The sequence below is a fragment of the Cucurbita moschata genome, unplaced genomic scaffold (assembly GCF_002738365.1).
Source record: "Cucurbita moschata cultivar Rifu unplaced genomic scaffold, Cmos_1.0 Cmo_Scf00119, whole genome shotgun sequence".
Classification (NCBI taxonomy): domain Eukaryota; kingdom Viridiplantae; phylum Streptophyta; class Magnoliopsida; order Cucurbitales; family Cucurbitaceae; genus Cucurbita; species Cucurbita moschata.
Genome location: NW_019268635.1, coordinates 121,335 through 132,077, shown reverse-complemented (window position 1 = coordinate 132,077; position 10,743 = coordinate 121,335). Strand labels below are relative to the sequence as shown.

The 10,743-nt window shown below is 34.3% G+C and overlaps 1 non-coding gene across 1 annotated transcript; it reads right to left on the bottom strand.

Moving 5' to 3' along the window:
* Positions 1–863: 863 nt before the first annotated feature.
* Positions 864–944, bottom strand: TRNAL-AAG. Its single transcript has one exon. It is a non-coding gene; the product is annotated as a tRNA-Leu (tRNA).
* Between the last annotated feature and the right edge of the window lie 9,799 nt (positions 945–10,743).

The following is a 10,743-nucleotide window of genomic DNA, read 5'->3' as shown; positions in this document are numbered from 1 at the left end:
TAACCTTAAGATGTCATATCTCATAAGTAATGGGTTTATCAAACATTACTTAATTTCCAAGCAAATCTTGGTTAAGTTATGCTATTGGATTATTTTGAAGCAATTCCTACAAGTATAGAGAAAGACTAATGGAATGTTTGATTTGGGGGTGACGTGGCTAGTTCATCTTCTTCTAAAGAGTGGAGGAGACAATGCACCCATTGCCAACTATGTCCGTAAATGGTCTCTCCTATCCTCATCCAGTAACTTTTGGCACTTGATTTCTTTATAAAAGTGGTAGATTGGATTGCCAGAATTTGAGTCTTGTTTGAAGAGGCTCATATACAGAACGTCTTGTTAGGAATCTGTTTATAGCACGAATTATTGGTTGGGCCAATATAGAGCTTTTAAGGCCTCGATTTCTTCGGCAAACTTCTTCCACTACTTACTATTCCACATTTTTGGGCAGCTCAATAGAAACCTCTTTAGGTCTCGATTCCTTCATAAAAAAATCTTCATCATAAAGAATAGGAATTGATTACTTTGAAACAATAGCACCTCAACATTAATGCTTAAAATTGATAAATTAATCTATCCATATTTCTTAACAAGGTTTAGGGATCAAAATATTAAACCTCATTTAAAAGATAATATAATTGGTAAATCATATAAGGATCATCAAGAAAATTTTCATAGTCCAAAACCTATAATTAGCGCCTTAGACCAACTCAGTCATCTCAACTTTGATGCTTGAAAAAAAAAATTAATCCATCTGTATTCTTTATACAGGTTTAGAGATCAAAATATTAAACCTCGGTTAAAAGATAATTATAATATAATTGCTAAATCCAAACAAGGACCCTCAAGAAATTTCTCAAAATGAATGTTGAGAGTGGGATTTGAACCCACGCCCTTTCGGACCAGAACCTTAATCTAGCGCCTTAGACCAACTCGGCCATCTCAACTTTGTTGCTTGAAAAAAAATAATCCGTTCATATTCTTTGATGTTAAAAGATAGTATAATTGCTAAATCCATATAAGGAGACCTTAGACCAACATGACTAGTCTCAACTTTGATTTTTAAAATTGATAAATGTATCCATCCATATTTTGTATAAAGGTTTAGGGATCAAAATATTAAACCTCTTTTCAAAATTATTATTGAGAATGAGATTTGAACTCCTGTCCTTTCGAACCAAAACCTTAATTTGGCATCTTAGACTAACTCCAACATTAATAGTCAAATTCTAGACATTAATGTTCACATGAAAATAGATTAGGGATCTAAAACATTAAAAGAAACAAAATACCTTAGACCAACTTTGTCATCTCAACTCTAATATGTGAAATGTACATATATTTAATTAACAACCAAAGAATCTACCTAGGCCTATATGGAACTGCCACGAAGCCATCTAATGGTTGAGATTGCCTGAGGGGACGAGATTCAAATATGGAAAAGACCTCAAAATTTAGATGAAGATTTGTGGAGCTTCTATACAAGTCAAAGCTGGTGATCTTAGAGCTATTAAAGAGGACGATAAGAGCTTCCTTTTCATGCCCTGAATTTGAAGAGAGTCTACAAGTGTTATGGCCTTATACCGTGAATTCACGATGCATATTGAATTTGAAGGTTATAGGAGCATGTTTAGAGCATAAACCAATTATACGGGTAAAATAACAAAAAAAATGCCCAGCTTATATTAACTTCGACCAACCTTGTATACTAAGATTAATTAATAGACAGTGATATTGTATTCCAACTCTACGAGTCAGTATAATTTTGTGAAAATTGTGATGTAAGAGAAGAAAATGAGTCCGGGTAGAAATGGTCACATAAAAAACTGAGTTATGCGCCCAGACTCTTCTTAGGACAGAGTTATGCGCCCAGACTCTTCTTAGGACATAGAGACGCATATGAACTTTATTGCCTTTAAAACTACCTATAAGAGGGGGATTTTGGAAGAGAAGTAAAGTTAGTTGATAACACTTTAATAATTGGGATTGCAAAATGTCATAGTCGCACTCTTGTGGTAACAGGATAACGATTGTGTGACACTTATTCTAACCCACTAAATAAGTCAGCTATGTGAAAATTGAACTTTGTGGACAATCTTAACGTATGATCGAGCATCGAGTCACATTTGATATAAAATATTTCATAACAAGTGAGGGAAAAAATGAGTGGAAACAACTTGAAAGAAATTAATGTTATAAGTAAAAGCAACAAGCAACAACCACAACTTTGATGGCGTACAACCTGGTAGGAACAATTGACAACTACTCACATCCCCTATAGTTCTTAGGTATTTTAGCTGTTACAGAAACACACCTTCGATAAACATGATCGTGACATCCTTACCCACTCAATTGGTTGACGTCTTTGTCAACCAACTCTTTATGAACTTAGCGATGTAGGATAAGGTTGACTTCAAGTCTTTCGATGCATTTCCAGTTGATCTCAAATTAAAGAGCCTCTTTTAATCTACCATGAACTATTGAAAATCACTTCTTGGTTCCTGAACTCTTCAAGTCTTATCAACTAGAATCTCTCCTACTTCTTTGGTAGCAGGAGATCGTGCTGTCTTCTTGTGCCTAGTGTCTTCCTAGTTAGGATAGTAACGCTTTAAGTTACTGACATGGACAACAGGGCTAGTCTGCATCCATAGGAGAAATTGAATCATGTATGATGTCTTCCCGACTTTCTTATGACTTCACCTGGTCCATAGGAGAAATTGAATCATGTATGTATCATGTATGATGTCTTCCCGACTTTATTTTTGCACCACTGGTTGGTTTTTATTACTTTAAAATTTTAGCTGATTCTAATCTAGCATGATTAGAACTCTTTCTATTTTGGCATTGTTGTGGCATACATTTTCTACCGGATCTTTTCTTAATTTGTCTCAATTTTTTCTTGAGTAAAGACGAGTTACTTCTAAAGTTTGTCTACACCCTTCAGTAAAAGTGTTGGTTTGGGATCTCTCTAGCATTCAGGTGATCTTACTGATATGAGCCTGTGCTGGTCTGATAAATACATGCAGTTATTACTACCCCCGTAGTTCCATGCGTGAAAATGAGTGTAGAACTCCCTTGCAGCTTCAGGTCTGATAAATACATGCAGCTATTACTACCCCCGTAGTTCCATGCGTGAAAATGAGTGTAGAACTCCCTTGCAGCTTCAGGTCTAATAAATACATGCAGCTATACTACCCCTGTTGTGCCATGCGTGAAAATGAGTGTAGAACTTCCTTGGAGCATGTGAAGCGCATGAATGCTATTTGCTATTTTATTCGTTTGACTTTTGTTTGACTGTTTTTCATCCCGATTTTGATACTAACTCTATTTTTATGTTAATTAAGTTCTACCAATGATTTTTGTTTTAATTACAACCCACAAGCATAAAAACAAGCTTGAAAAGGCATGCTACATCCGGATAAATAACCATATGAACTTTAGGCAAGTAATACTTGTAGGGATTATTAGGATGTGCTAGCATGCAAGTGCTTCTTACCTTACGTGGTCAGAATATGCATGTTAGGACTACACAAGAGTAATTTTTTTTTTATGAGAATGGATTGTATGTATGATACGGAAAATTATCGATATGTCGCTAGGGTAAGATTTTTTTTTTATGAGAATGGATTGTATGTATGATACGGAAAATTATCGATATGTCGCTAGGGTAAGATTTTGGAATGCATGTTGTTTTTTGTATGTATGATACGGAAAATTATCGATATGTCGCTAGGGTAAGATTTTGGAATGCATGTTGTTTTTTAAATTTATGATACGGAAAATTATCGATATGTCGCTAGGGTAAGATTTTGGAATGCATGTTGTTTTTTAAATTTATGATACGGAAAATTATCGATATGTCGCTAGGGTAAGATTTTGGAATGCATGTTGTTTTTTAAATTTTTCGTAGGGAAAATTATCGATATGTCGCTAGGGTAAGATTTTGGAATGCATGTTGTTTTTTAAATTTTTCGTAGAGATAGAAAGAGAATATGCATGACTAAAATATGATATGAGTAATATGGATGAGTATATTAGGTAAGATTTAAGATAAATGTTGTTTTAAATGCTTTCCATTATGCTAGAAAGGAGGCTGCACTGCAGTGACATGTGTTCTAGCTTCTTGTTGAGCTTGTTTGTTTGTGAATGTTTTAGTTTCTACTTTTAGTGCTTTAGGTGATTGATAGGATATCTCTCTAATAAACTTGCACTAATATTTTGCTTATATATATCATGTACTAGGTGTTTAAGAGGATAATCTTCCTAGTAAAGCATGTACAAGAGAACCAAGTTAAGACTAGGGCATAAAAGCTAGAGCAGTTTCGAGCCAACTTAGGTTAGTACATTTTCAGTAGACTGAGCACTCTAGGATCGTAAGCAGCAATCAGAGATTTAGACCTATGTGCACCCAAAGTATAGACTAGCCGATGAGCTAGTCCTAAACGTCTTAGAAACAATAGTTGAGAATAAAACTACATAGACATCCTAAGAACCTAGAAAATCTTCATGGCACCCACGAAAAACTTTGAAGAACTTATGAGATCGCGCTCGTGACATGAATGAATCATTGTGAGTCATTATCATGTGTAGAATAAACCACTTTGAGTAGGGACAGGAGACTACATAAATAGTTAACTTGAAGAGTCACTATTTGTGTGTGGAATCTAACGTCAAAATTGGCTTTGGAGCAGCCCAAGATCGTAGGAAAGGGTCTAAACAGTAAAAACGGGGTCCAAATAGTAAACCCAAGCCAAATGCACCAAATATGAGTCGTAGTCGCACCTAACCATGTATGAAGGGGCGTAAGTCAGCAATTTCAATATTTATTTTTGTAACCCAAATCAACATAATTGTATTAAAATGGATGCAATTTGAACAAAATGAATGTACTCAAATTTAGTCATATCTAATCAGAGGATTTGATTGTGTAACGCTATATAATAGCCAATTTTATTATTGAACAGAATGAGAGATTTCTCTGTCCATTCCTAACAATCTTTTGTTCAAGTCATATTATTATTGAATAGAATGAGAGATTTTTCGGTCCATTCCTCACAATCTTTTATTCAAGTCATAGCAATGAAGATCTATTGTGTGAAAATTCATTTGGCTCATAAGAAGTCTCTAAGTTTTTCCAAAACTTTCTCCATGGCCTTCAAAGGTATGCTTGCTTAACTTGAATTTTTTATATTTGATCCCAACTTTATTTTTTTAAAGTGTTTAGAAATCATATTCTTCGATTAGAGAATGAATAGCTCAGGCTGATCAGACCCAACCTCAAAGATTGAAGATCTCATGAAAGAGGTTCAACAGATAATAACATAGTTGAAGCTCGACGCTTACGTCACTTTTGAATAGTTTAACACAACAGAAAACAAAATACAAGAATATCCATAGTCACCCATCCGATTTCGTATCCTCAGTTCTTCGTGAACTTTGTCGAAGATTGGATGCTTGTTGGGTGATACTACAAAAAAAAAAAGACTATTAAGGGGGAGATGAGGCCAATGAAGATTCTATTCATGAATTCATATACCTTATGTTTGAGGATGGTTGGGAGAGAAGATTCACATTAAAAGGATGATTATGAATTTTTAAGTAATGAATATATCTCCATTGGTATGAGGTCTTTTGGAGAAACTAAAAGTAAAGCCATGAGATTTATGTTCAAAGTGAACAATATCATACTATTGTGATTTTCGTGATTCCTAACATGATATCAGAGTCATATCCTTAACTTAGTCATATCAATATAATTCTCAAATGTCGAACAAAGAAGTTGTGAGCCTCAAACGTGTAGTAAAAAGTGACTCAAGTGTCGAACAAAGGGTGTACTTTGTTCGAGGGCTCCAGAGAGTCGAGTCTTGATTAAGAGAAGGATGTTCGAGGGCCCCATAGGTCTTAGGAGAGGCTCTATGGTGTATTTTTTTTTAGGATAGAATTGTTGGGGGAGGAGTCCCACATTGGCTAATTAAGGGAATGATCAAAGGTTTATAAGTAATGAATACATCTCGTTTGGTACGAGACCGTTTGGAGAAACTAAAAGTAAAATCATGAGAGTTTATGCTCAAAGTGGACAATATCATACCATTGAAGAAAAACGACGCGAGTATAGAAAGGAAATGGTTTAATACTCTATTCCATAATGTAAATAGATTATGAAATGATTGCAACTTTTTTTTTTTTTTCCTTCCTTCGTTACTATAACTTGTATATCTTAATTTGGATGAGGTAATTTTTGGTGTGGAGAATGAAAGAAGGAGAATAAGAGGGAGAATGAAAGAAGGAGAATAAGAGGTAATTTGTATATCTCAACTTATAAAGAGATTGGAGAATGAAAGAAGGAGAATAAGAGGGAGTTAATGCTTTACCGACACCAACACTAAATCTTTTATTTGTAGATGAGCTTAAGAGAATTTTTGGTGTCCACTCGAAGACAAAGTAGGCCGCTTTACGTCGCATACCCATTGCGCGGGCATGGCAATCCTACTAGGACTTTAACTTTAAAGTGGGTTAGTATAATTTTTCTTGTGTTGTTTTTATATGTGTTCTTGTGTATTTTATCTCTCTTTCTATTGTGTACACGCACGTACACAGACCTTCTACCTGAACTTTACCATTAGGATTATAATCGAGGATGAGTTGTATTGACCTTTGAGGAGTTAAATGTGATGACGGAGAATTAAGGAAAAAAATTTGTTCTACATCGATTAGATTTTTAAAGTCGAAAGGTGAACTCTAATATAAAAGGTCTCTTAGCTTACTTAGTCATTAAAATTGCTCAGTTTCATCCTATTTTGAAACCTCATAGCTAGAGAATTCATATTCTAATGGCTATAACTTGACTCATTTGATTTAGATCTGATACGTTTATATCTTTTACTACCATTTTTTACTCTTCAAGATACGTCTTTTGACACTTTTAAAGACGTTTAAAGTTAGTATGGCTACTGTCTTGCCTATTTAAATTACTTATAGATAAATTTTTAGATTATTTTATGCAAATGAGGTGAGTCAATTACCATAATAGAATTCTAAATTATAATGGTAGGACTCCTTAGGTGAAATTTGGGTTCAATGATCAACTTTTTAAGCTAGAATCAAGGATGCATAATGACCTTGTCTTAAACCAACCAAGAAAGCAGTTCTATTGTTGGATGCCCACATACTTGGTTTAATGACTTATATCTTGTATGAATAACACGTACATTATGACATTTGTACGTGTCATATTTCGTGATGTTATGATATTTGATGTGTGATATGTTATGTGATGATTTATGATATGATATGAGTTATGCTATAATATGAAGGTTATATGATGCATGAACCTCCATATGTCACATCATGTATACTATGTTAGCATGTTTGAAGGGAATGAACACTTCATCCACGTAGCGGAAGTATTGGGAACCGTTTTGATTTTTATTAACAATTAAAACAAAGCAATAAATACGAGAGTAAGAACTCTAGCTTTGTAGAAACCCTAGCTTACAAGACTCCTCGGAGTATTCCAACCATGAAGAAGTTCTTCAACATTCCACAAGATCTTCTTTACTATGACTCGAACACAAGGTCAGCTTGTGGGAGCTTTTTCAAAGAAAATCCCAAAGGGATTGGAGAAGAGAGTTTCGAGAATTCTCTGGAGATGTAATGTCATTCTCCAGAGAATGTGGGAGAGATGGTATGTCTTTGGCTCAACCCGAGGGTCCTATTCATAGGGACTCTTGGAGAATATTTACCAAATAATATATTTACATATTTAATATATTATGATATAATACCTTATACAAATCATACTTAGATATTATAAGATTTGCTAATATATATTTAACTATTTTGAATCTTATTCAAATTTTAAATATATTTTTATTTAATGTATCAAAATAAATTAATTGATTTAATATTTAATGGTATCAAATACAATGATTATATTTTTTTTATTTAATATATCTAATATATTATATATTAAATATTAATTTGAACCATTCAAATAAATATATTTTCTCTATTTATTTAATATATGTAATATATTAAATATTAATTTGACATTTCAAATTAAATTTATTTTCTCCTTTATATTTAATATATATAATATACTAAATATCAATTTGAACACTTCAAATTTTCTTTCAAATAAATTAATCCTTTTAGGTTATGCAAAATTAGTTACTGAATTTCAAAAGTTACTCAAAATTAGGCAATGCAAGCAAGGGAGCAGAACTCAATTTTTCTTTCAAAGTATTAAAACCAAGTTCGTGATCTTTTTCCCATATAAAGGATACATTTTTCTTAACAAGTTCATTCAAGGGTGAAGCAATTGTACTAAAATTCTTAATGAACCTACGGTAGAAACTTGCAAGACCATGAAAACTTCGTACTTCACTTACACTTTTAGGTGTAGAATCTTTTAAAGCCTTCACTTTCTCCTCATCAACCTCAACACAAACAAGAAAGTTAAATTTTTCCATGCAAAAGCTACATTTCTTTAAATTTACATACAAACATTCGTTTCTTAAAGTAGTCAAAATATTGCATACATGGTAAGTATTCTCGTAAGACATGGTTCCTTAGTCTCATGAATGTACTAGGTGCATTAGTTAATCCAAAAGGCATAACCAACCATTCATAAAGACCATACTTGGTTTTAAAAGCTGTTTTCCACTCATCCCCAATATGCATGCGAATTTGATGATAACCCGATTTTAATCAATCTTAGTAAAAAGACTACATCCATGCAATTCATCAAGCATATCATCTAATCTATGAACAAGTAAAAGTTATGTCTTCTGCATGTCCATGAAGTTTTAAAAAATCCAAACATCTCAGAGATCGATAGAGAGGTAGGAATTTATCGAACGAACCGCACTCCTTCGTATATGTCAGGAGTCCATTGATGAGCAGGGGCTGGGGAAAGCTTGAACCCAATTCCTACAGTGATGAATATAAGCGAGTTATACATTTGTGTATTGAGAAGACCATTTACTATTTCTTGAAGCTCGATCTCTCCACCGGATGAACCATATACCATATAGCCAAGAGAAACCATGAACCATAATAGAAGAACTTGCTCCACCCATGAGTAAATATTTCGTAGTAGCCTCATTAGACCGTACATCTTTCTTGGTATATCCAGATAATAGGTAGGAGCATAAACTGAAACATTCTGGAGCTACAAAGATAGTTATTAAATCATTAGCACCGCATAAAAACATTCCTCCTAGAGTAGCTGTTAATACGAATAACAGAAACTCTGTTATAGCCATTTCTGTACATTCAATGTACTCTAGGAATTGGATGCCTATACTTTATAGTTATCTTGTTTGTAGCCCTACAATCAACACACATTCGCCAAGAACCATCTTTCTTAGGTACAAAAATAACTGGAACAGAACAAGGACTCAAACTTTCACGTACCTACCTTTTAGCAAGGAGTTCACTTACTTGTCTTTGTATCTCTTTAGCCTCATTTGGATTAGTCCTATATGCTGGTTGGTTTGGAATGGGCGCGACAGGAATGAAGTCAATCTTGTGTTCAACCCCTTTAAGCGGTGGCAAACTACTAGGCATCTCCTTGGAAAATAAATCTTCAAACTCTTGCAAAAGCACAACAAAATCACAAGGCAAAGAAGGGTTGAGCATGGTAGTAAAGTAACAAGACCCCTTGCACATAAGTACAAGAATAGTCCAGTTAGAGAGCAAAACATTCCTAGCCTCACTTGATCTAACATACAAGCTTACTTGTTTCGCTTTTCTCTCTTTTTTTTTTCTTTTTTTTTTTCTCTCTAGGTGAGTGCTACTCTCTTGCTTTTCACTCAAGTTCTTTTTTATAGCTTGATTCTTTTTCAATCTCTGCTTTTGCATCAGCCTCTTGCCTTTTCTTTCAAGTTTGCAATGATCAATAAATACATCTTTTGGAGACAATGGAACAAGAGTAGTTTTTCTACCATTGTGAGTAAAGGAGTATCGATTTGCATACCCATCATATATTACCCGATGATCAACTTGCCAAGGCCTTCCCAGTAGTAAATCTCCAACATGCATGGATACAACATCACATAAAACATCATCGACATATTTTCCAATAGTAAAAGAAACAAGAGCTTGTTGAGTTACCCATACTTTCGCACGATCATTCAACCATTGAAGCTTGTAGGGTCGTGGATGTGGCTGTGTCTTTAAATTAAGTCTTTTGACCAGAATGTTATTCAAAACATTGGTGCAACTACCGCTCTCAATGACAACACTACAAGGTATAGACTGAACAAGACACCGAGTTTGAAATAAGTTCTCCGGTTGGTCTAGGTCGTCCTCCTTAATGTGGGGTGCTTAGAGCTCGTCGAGTAACCAAAGATATATGTGTAGGGTCCTCTTCACTAAACTCCTCACTCTCATCAGTTTCCTCATTTATGTCGTCATGTGCCTCGTCATCGATAAGAATTTCTCCCTCCTTGATGGTCATAATTCTTGCATTTGGGCAATCTCTACTATAGTGTCCTATCCCTTGACATCAACAACACTTTAAATCCCTATTTCGAACATTAAACTTTTCTACTTTTTCTTTCCCTGTTCTAGAGCTCTCACCTTTCTCAAATTTAGCTTGAGGCTTCTCATTAATCTCTTGATTTCTATGCTTATAATCAATGTTCTTACTATTCTTTTCCATGTAGAAGTAGAATTGGGAAAAGTTTTAGAAGAATACCGTTGAGACTTTCGATGGATTTGCCTCTGGATCTTAATTGCAAT